The sequence below is a fragment of the Hyposmocoma kahamanoa genome, unplaced genomic scaffold (assembly GCF_003589595.1).
Source record: "Hyposmocoma kahamanoa isolate Upper Pololo Valley unplaced genomic scaffold, ASM358959v1 190, whole genome shotgun sequence".
NCBI lineage: Eukaryota > Metazoa > Arthropoda > Insecta > Lepidoptera > Cosmopterigidae > Hyposmocoma > Hyposmocoma kahamanoa.
This window is the reverse complement of record NW_020653718.1, coordinates 1,690,280-1,699,159: the sequence shown is the minus strand read 5'-3', so window position 1 is coordinate 1,699,159 and position 8,880 is coordinate 1,690,280. Positions and strand designations below refer to the sequence as shown.

Here is an 8,880-nt window from a genome sequence, read left to right as displayed (position 1 = left end):
TAATATCAAGTAGCAGTAGAGCTCCTAGTGACAGATTTCGTCCAGGGAAGTACTGCCACCTTACCTATTTCTGCCGCCAAGCAGTAATATTAGCATTACTGTGTTCCAGTTTTGAAGGGTGCTGGTGAAATTACAGGCACATAGGACTTGTCAATTTTTGTCTCAGGGTGACGGGAGCGGTGCCAGTGCCCCTCAAATCTTTGCGATTTAAAGCTCTGATTGCCACTGCACCTGTTATGGACAGTAGCTGACCACCAGCCGCACAACTTCACTTAATAATGGTAAAAAATAATAATAAATCTCAAACTACAATATTCCCTGTACTATGAGTACCAGAGAAATGTAATTCATTACCCAAACCACCCAGAATTGGCATAGCATCTGGCACGGTTTGCGAGGAGACGCTGGTTCGAATCCCGCCGGATCCAAGGATATTTTTTTAAGTGTTTAGTCTTTATATTAATAATTATAACAAAGTAGTGGAGTAATTTCGTAAAAAAAACAATTAATATCTCAGCGGTGAAACCATGTAAATGTGTATATGGTCGGTCAGGCCTTCTACATATATAATACCTTATTTTATAAATAACTTACTTAGGGAAATAAAAAAAGAAACATAACTGAAAAAAACATTAAATTTGTACTTAAAAATATTTGTTATCAAAGTTATAGCATAATTAATCGGTCGATTATAATTAATTATACTATTAATTACATTATATATAATATTATTGACGAAATGATTACATAATATTATTAACGAATTATAGTCAATCATATAATGGCACAATGGCCCGTGCGAGGCGTAATGGTGACCGATCGGTTTTGGCGAATTGTGGAATGCACGGCATGACCATAGATGAGCTTTTATGTACTAATTGGTTTAACTGCCTTTAATCAAATACTTCCTTATTGTTTTAGATTAATTATTAGTGTAGCTTAATTTTTTAGTACGTAGAAATTTTGTATCTAGTTAGAGATGAACTCACCAGTATTGAGTAAAACCAGTTATGGTTTTTAGAATACTGTATGTATTTGATGATGCTGTTGAAATGTGTGTTAAATAAATAAAAACATTCTGACATACAATAAATTTTCGAAACACATTTTCGAAATTAGTCCTACCACGAATCGAATCCAAGATTTCCTCATCCAGTGCCGACAGTGCTAACCGTTGGGCCACCAAGTTCGCCAAGTATCAAAACGAAATACAATAATAAATTAAGTGTATACAATGTGTATACAAGATGATTTTATTATGTCACGGTACCTAATACTGAAGGCCATTATAAGTGTACTACCTAACTAAAAATATCAGTTATTCTATATTAAAAGTTCCGAATTGTAGTTTTCGAGAAACAAAGAAGTACTGCCACCTATTCTGTCGCCAAGCAGTAATGTAAGGCACATGGGACTTGTCAACATAAGTCTCAGGGCGGCAAGCGCAGTGGCAATGTCTCAAAGATCTTTGCTAATTAAAGTTCTAAGTGGCATTGCAAATGTTATGGATCTGCGTGTCGCTTACCATCAGGCGCACGACTTCTTAGTCCCGTAATTTCACATTACAAAAAAAGCCTTCAAAAAACACAATGAAAAATGTCAACGAATTTGGTGTCGATGATTCCTTGAGGTCACCGCTTTTTACCGAAATAGGTCAATCAATTAAACAAATTCAGTTAACTTTTAAACCTTTTATTGGACCAAATACTAAAGCAACGGTTGAATGAGAATTACTTTTAGGACCCTTTTAATCAGAAGGGTAAGGTAGCTCAAAGGTATTTCTAATTGTATCAGAGTACCCCAAACCCTCTACGTCTCTATTGGAATGTTTCGGCAACACGCTCCATTTTTATGATCAATAATTAAACCTTACGCCCAATTAGACGTAATTGGTTCTTTGTATAATTTAATTTGTAAACCTATTTCGTTTACAGATTGCACACGTTTCTTTTATTTATTGTTGCTTATTTCAATTCCGGATGCTGTTTCAATAACCGGTACGTTCTTAGCTAAGTGTGTCAGGTGGAAGGTGGTGCTATTAATGAATTTAAAACATCCACACACGGAAAGTAAGATGCGTAAAAAGGAACGGACATGATGGGAAAAGATAGCAGGGAAAGAGACAGAGGGGAGATAGAAAAGGGGGACGAGAGTTGGACACATCCCTTAGCACACCCTGGGCAACCTTATAGCGACTGGCAACACTTTCGACCATGATGGCAAGCATTAAAGTGTCTGACATTTATCGATATCGATAAGGAGGGGAAATAGGACATATTGTATTGTACATTTATCGCAGTGGCAGTACCCCTTACATCTTTGCGTTTTAAAGCTCTTGAGTGGCATTACGTTATGGACGGGAGTGCCGCTTACCACCGTCCGCACGACTTGTTCGTCCCGTGTCTTGGTATCATAAAAAAGATTTAAAGCACTACAGCTGACTAGGTATCTCAAGTTAAATTGAATTACGAACAAATTTAGTAGCAGTAGAGTTGCTAGTGAAAGAGTTCGTCTGACTGCTAACTTACTTATTTCTGCTGCCAAATAGTGATATGAGCATTAGTGTGACACGGTTTTGAAGGGCCAGAGTAAGAGTGCTGGCGAAATTACAGGCACGTGGTTCTTGTCAACTTTGAGTCTCAAGGAGACGGGCGCAGTGGCGGTGCTCCTCTGATCTTCGCGGTTTAAAGCTCTGAGTGGCACTGCAGTTGTTATAGACAGACGTGTCGCTTACCACCGCCTGGTGGTAAGAGACTTGTTCATCCTATCATATGGTATCATAAAAAAAAATTGAAACCAGGGTCTCCTCGCCCACAGTGCAAATCGTCAGTCCGTCTGGCATTAAAGCGGAATTCACTTCGCATAACGGCAATAATTTACCAGACAACCACGTCAATTACCTGGTCTGCAAGAAATTAACTCCGGGTCATTACCAGAACGCCCAAACCGGAACTAATTTACAAAAGTTTGTTTCCCCAAGTTTCATACAGAGGGTCGAACCGACCTCTTCGTCTAATCTTGTGGCTGGCTGACCGAGGTCTCATATTCTGCTTTCTGATTTAATTTTGCCGTTGCAATTGCCTCTGTGGCCAAACGGTTACCATTCTGGACTGTCTTGCAGAGGTCCCGGGTTCGATTCCCGGGCCGGAAGAAATATTTGTACGGCCTATATTTATTTCTCTCGTGAGTTAGGGGTAATGTGTTATTGTCTACCTACGTGTGTCCATGGCACTCGCGATATGTTTCCCTGGTGCGCTGTAGGAGTAAATCTTGGCGAGTATACGCTGAATTGGTGGCCATCAAGCCCTTTCTTGTCGATGAGTACATGTTTATAAAGCATTCTACCTCCTTTTTCTAATATGGCAACCTTCCAATTAACATCGGATCAATGTCAGACGACTTTTATCTTTCTTAACGCATCTAGAAATATCTTATTTAATCGCAGTGACATTTTTACTAGAATATCCATTGTACATTTAATTAACGTCAGGAAGAATGACCGTCTCGACCTATAATAAAAAACATGATCTTTGAACATAGCACTTACAGAATAGAACTTAGAATATATGAGATTTGCGGTAATAAAGGTATAATAATGTTATAATGCTGACAACTTCGTAAGGACACATTGATAAAATTGTAACTTTACAAGATAGAGTTTTTTAATTTTTTTATAACATCAAGTATCGGGATGAACAAGTCGTGCGCCTGATGGTAAGCTGTCCATAACAGTTATAATGCCACTCAGAGCTTTAAATTGCTATGATCTGAGGGGCACTATCACTGCACCAGTCACCCTGAGACATAAGTTGATAAGTCCCATGTGCCTGTAATTTCACCAGCACCCTTACCTTTCAAAAACGGAACACAGCAATTATTTATTTATTTATTTTATTTTATTTATTTATACATTTGCAATGCTGACATTACTGCTTGGCAGCAGAAATAGATAAGGTGACAGTACTAAACTGGACGAATTCTTTCACATGGAGCTCTACTGCTACTAAAGATTTAAAAAAAGAAAGAGGTTTAAAGATTTTAACAAAATTAGTCGATGAATTTAATTAAGTATTTATTGAATGTCAGGATTTTTCACCACCATGATGTTCAATTTTTTTGTGAAATTACTAATATAGTTTGTTATTATTATTAAAAAAAGGCCGGCTTCCGCTTCCGGCTTACGCTTAGTTGGCATAGCGTCTGGTACGGTTTGCTAGGAGACGTTGGTTCGAATTTAGCCGGATCGATGTGAATTTTTTGTAAGTTTGCGATCTTTGTATAAGAGCTCTCATGCCAAAAAAGTTTTGACGTTGGCTCCGCCCAAATTTGTGAAACAAATATATGCCTGAAATTCGCGTGTCATGCAACATATGTTGAATTTTGCGCATTAAAAGTACCAAATTCGTTTTAGCAGAATAACTCTAAAACTAAAGGGATTAAAAAAAAATCCGTAGTGACAGTTGTCGATCATGCATAAATATAATTAATTATCTAATTTTTGTCTTAATAACCTGTAGCATTTCGAGGATAAATCGAAAAATATGAAAATTAGAGGTCATTTCGTGATTTTAATCTATCGAGGAAACTTTATTGTTTTATGTTTCTGATTAATGTCTATGCTTGAATATATCGTGTAGTTACTCATACAATATTTTATTTTTAACTTTAAAGTGGATATACCACTCTAAAATCAAATCGAAGGTTAGGAATTTTTCCTCTGCTCCCTCTTAATAATTATAACAAACTAGTGCAGTATTAAATTGTTATAAGTAGCTTATTTACAAGTGTGGTGTTACAAGGGTGGAAGTACATTCGAGAATGTTGTATCGTTTCGCATCTCAATTATGAATTTCGAATCTTTCAAATATGAATGAACCAAAACGTCTCGTCTCGACGCCACGGAATGAACCAACGGACATGACAAATTTTTCCATGTGCTTACAGCGATGACCTACGGCTCTGAGACGTGGTCACTTACTATGGACCTCGTAAAAAAGCTTAAAATCACCCAACGAGCTACAGAGCGAGCAATGCTCGACATTTCTCTACGTGATCGAATCAGAAATGAGGAGATCCGCAGAAGAACCGAAGTCACCGACATAGCTCAAAGGATGGCAAGTTGAAATGGCAGCGGGCAGGGCACATAGCTCGCGGAACTGACGGCCGTTGGAGCAGAAATTATCTCGAATGGAGACCACGAACCGGAAGGCGTTTAGTGGGACGAACCCCTACAAAATAGATGACCTGGCAAGGCGGCGGTTAACCGATGGATGCAACGACTATTTTACCGTAGCGACATCTGTGAGAAATCTATCTAAAGATTTCTTCACTCAACAAGGTGCTGTACAGCTACCAGCCGTTTAAAAGATGTCACTTTAACAATTGTAAATTAAGTTTTTATTGCAGGTCATGTAGTCGGTAACTTTTTATACTTATGTAGTACAGTTATAAAATTTCACATAAACATAATTTGTTTTATTTTTATGACTTTCATGTAATGAAAACACTTTTGACGTACGATCGTATCCCAACCTTTATTATAACAAGTGTATGGATTTATTGGTGTGAGTAGCTTTCTACCGTTCTTTAACGGTTGTTTTCAAATCAGACGACTTGTGACGTCATGTATATTTGAAACCTCTCGCTAATGGTGAAGAGAAACATTAGCGGGCTTTAAACAGACACTTTGTGCCCGTTGGCTGGTGTTGCCCCTCCGGACATCCGTAGAGACGCGGCTAGCTTCCTGGAGCGCTTAAAAAAGAGACAGACCCGCGGCACATATTACACCATCACGTGCCAGTGGTCGGGAAAACTGAGCAGGCACGAATAAGTCTCTGGAAGGAAAGATACCCCACGACGTCACTCATCCCGCTGTCGGAACACCCTCCCGGGCATGATGGTAAGATTACAGGCACATGGGACTTGTCAACTTATCTCAGGGTGACGGGCGCAGAAAAAATCTACCTTGGCAAACTTGGCAGTCCCTAAATAGGCTGCGGACCCAAGTTGGCCGAAGCAAACAGTGCATGCACGGGTGGGATTGCAGCTCGGAGAGCGCCTATCCGTGTGGTGTCTCTCCCCAGACAATGGCGCATCTTTTGTCCTGTCCTGCGTGTTCCTACACCTGCACACGCGAGGACCTGTACAACGTCACTGATAATGCTAACTTAGTCGCTAAGTACTGGTCCTCACAAATATAAACGTCAGAGCCGACACGACAAGAAGAAGAACAGACACACAATTTATGGAAAAGTGATAGACCGCGCGATTGTTCTCATCAGTCATGCGCAATTGCGCACTCCAACCCGCACCATTTTAGGCTTTACATGAACGATCTTTCCATTGTAACAAAAACGAACACGAGCAATCACGCGTGAAAGTAACCTGCTTCACAACCCTTAGAATCGGGTGAAGTCGTTAATGCCCAATGCCCAACAGTAAGGCGTAGAATAAATAAATAAATAAATAACGCACTTGAAAGGGTTGTAACCCTAACTAGCCGTGAATAGGTTCACGGCAATGAAACGGGAAACTTCCCGTCTACAAAATTTATTAAAGAAGTAAAGTTTAAAGAAAGGGCTGTGACAATAAAAAGGCAAATGTAAAAAAACAGGTACAACAGTATAAAACACTTCCTACACTTTATTATTAAGGCACTTACCCCTAAATGGGCTAAGTAACTGAATTACAGATACGTAATTTTAGGTACACGAAGGCTGTAGGCTTATAAATTATTACACATGATTTAGCTTATTAAATGATTACAAACGTACTAAAGAACCAAAAGTAGCGATTCTTCGCGATGGAATTTGGAACATCTTCGACTGTTGTGGCGGTCGAGCTAGGAGTGACCGTGGTACGAAAACAAAATGAGAAAGTGAAGGAAGATGGAACAATTCAAATTTAAAATTTAAATACATGTAAAATAAAAAATGATAGGATACAAGCGGAGAGAGGCGATACAAAGGTGAGATGACGGTGTAAGGAGGTCACACCGTCTCACACTCATAGCCTCGCACTAGAGAAACTCTGTGTCGCGGGTGTCATGGACACACACATGGTGACATGGCGCGCGGTTGTATTATTCAGAGGAATTTAAATGTTGTTGCCTAGTGTAAATCGAATTCAGATTCGCCATTAATGTACATGCAGGCGTGGTAACTAGGCGGCCGCACGAAAACTTTCGCCACGCGTAACTGGGCGCTAAACAACCACAAAATACACTCAAACTCCAAAAACAACCACAAAAACACCGAGAGAAATAAATGTAGGCCATATAAATATTTCTCCCGGCCTGGGAATCGAAACCGGGACCAAAGATACCAACAAATTACATATTATGCAAGGAAAGATTGTAGAGCCGAATCCTCAAGGTCATTTGCTCGGGGAAGCGTCTTAACTACGGTAAATGTAATCAGAAAACATGTTGGGGAAAGTGGACGAAACTGTTTTATCATTGTTGTTTATTCGAAAATTATGTTAGAACATTCCCCTTTCGCGTGATACCCTTGTCGTACCTGACTAGAATAAATGTTTTATTGAATTTTGTGCTTGGGCGATTGATGCGAGAATAGCGCCCATAGTATTCTGCCTTGCTTTTAGCTCGTAATAAAATTTAATAAGGACAGCTGGTGCAACCATTGGTAATTTAATTATTTTGTAGCAGAAGAGCTACTCCAGTGAAAGATTTCGTCCAGAGATGTACTGCCACCATACCTATTTCTGACTGTGAGCGGCAGTACAACTGTTATGGACAGGCGTGTCGCTTACCACCAGGCGCACGGCATGGTCATCCCGTCACTTGATATCATAAGATGTTATTGTGCAGGACACACACGATTTACATTTAACAAAAAAATATGCTTATTTCTATTTTTTTTTTCTAATATTTATTCTTCCTGCAGACCTAAGTACAGTGCACAACAAAACAAAAATTAAAACAGTTAATTAAGAAAACATAAGTTACCAAAAGAGCTGACATAGTGTCTCATAGATTCGCTATAGTGCTATCGGGCATTCTCGACTTAATAACTCAGAATGTAGGCAATAAAAGCAATAAGTGATTTATTGCTTTATTCAATTACCTTAATTGACGCTTGTAGGAAAACACAGAATAGTGAATAATCATAGCAATTATTTCCACACCACATATTTAATGACGAGTGGTTTCACTTAAGGCGAGTCATCACAGAAGAAGCGAGATAAACTGTTTTGTAAGATGAAATGGTTTAGGTATTTATTATTAAACAACGGTCTTATAAAAATATACGATACATCTAAAGATACTGTCAAAAGAATGTTCTAATGTAAACGATAAGATATACTTTCTAAATCCAGAAAAATACCTAATTTTGTACCGTAATAAGGTGTACGTAATAAGAAAAAAAAAGAAAAAAGAAAAAAAGGTGTACGTAGCGAGAAAGGGTAAAGAAAGACGCATGGATCTCCAAATGCGAAACGGCTTTTATTACGTAGTTGTATGATCGACATAGGAGGCGTAATCGCGCTCATCCTCGATGTTAGCTCACCGTCCCACCCGGTGGAAGTGGCAGCAGACGACCACGAACGACGATTCTATGAACTTTCATCCAAGTATCCCACCCGGTGGAAGTATTGGAGTGCCAGTCCTAGGCCCTATGATTCGATACAAAGCAATTTTCTTTAACAGCTTATATGGTAATTTAGTGAACACATCGAAATGTTAACTAAATTATCATATCACATCGAAGTGTTAACTAAATTATCATATCGCACTGTAAATGAGAACGGAACGTGATCCTTATTGTTAACAACTCGCTGCAAAAATTTTCCAAGATTTATTACGAAAATCTTAGTGTTTACCCACGATTACATCAGTTTCATAGTGTGAGTGACTTGATC

At 38.9% G+C, this 8,880-nt stretch overlaps 1 protein-coding gene across 2 annotated transcripts in view; it reads right to left on the bottom strand.

Annotated features, from left to right (window-relative positions):
• The window catches only part of LOC113226353 (ATP-binding cassette sub-family G member 1-like), a 220,852-nt gene that overhangs the window by 52,906 nt on the left and 159,066 nt on the right, over positions 1–8,880 (bottom strand). The gene's annotated exons all lie outside the window — the stretch shown is intronic.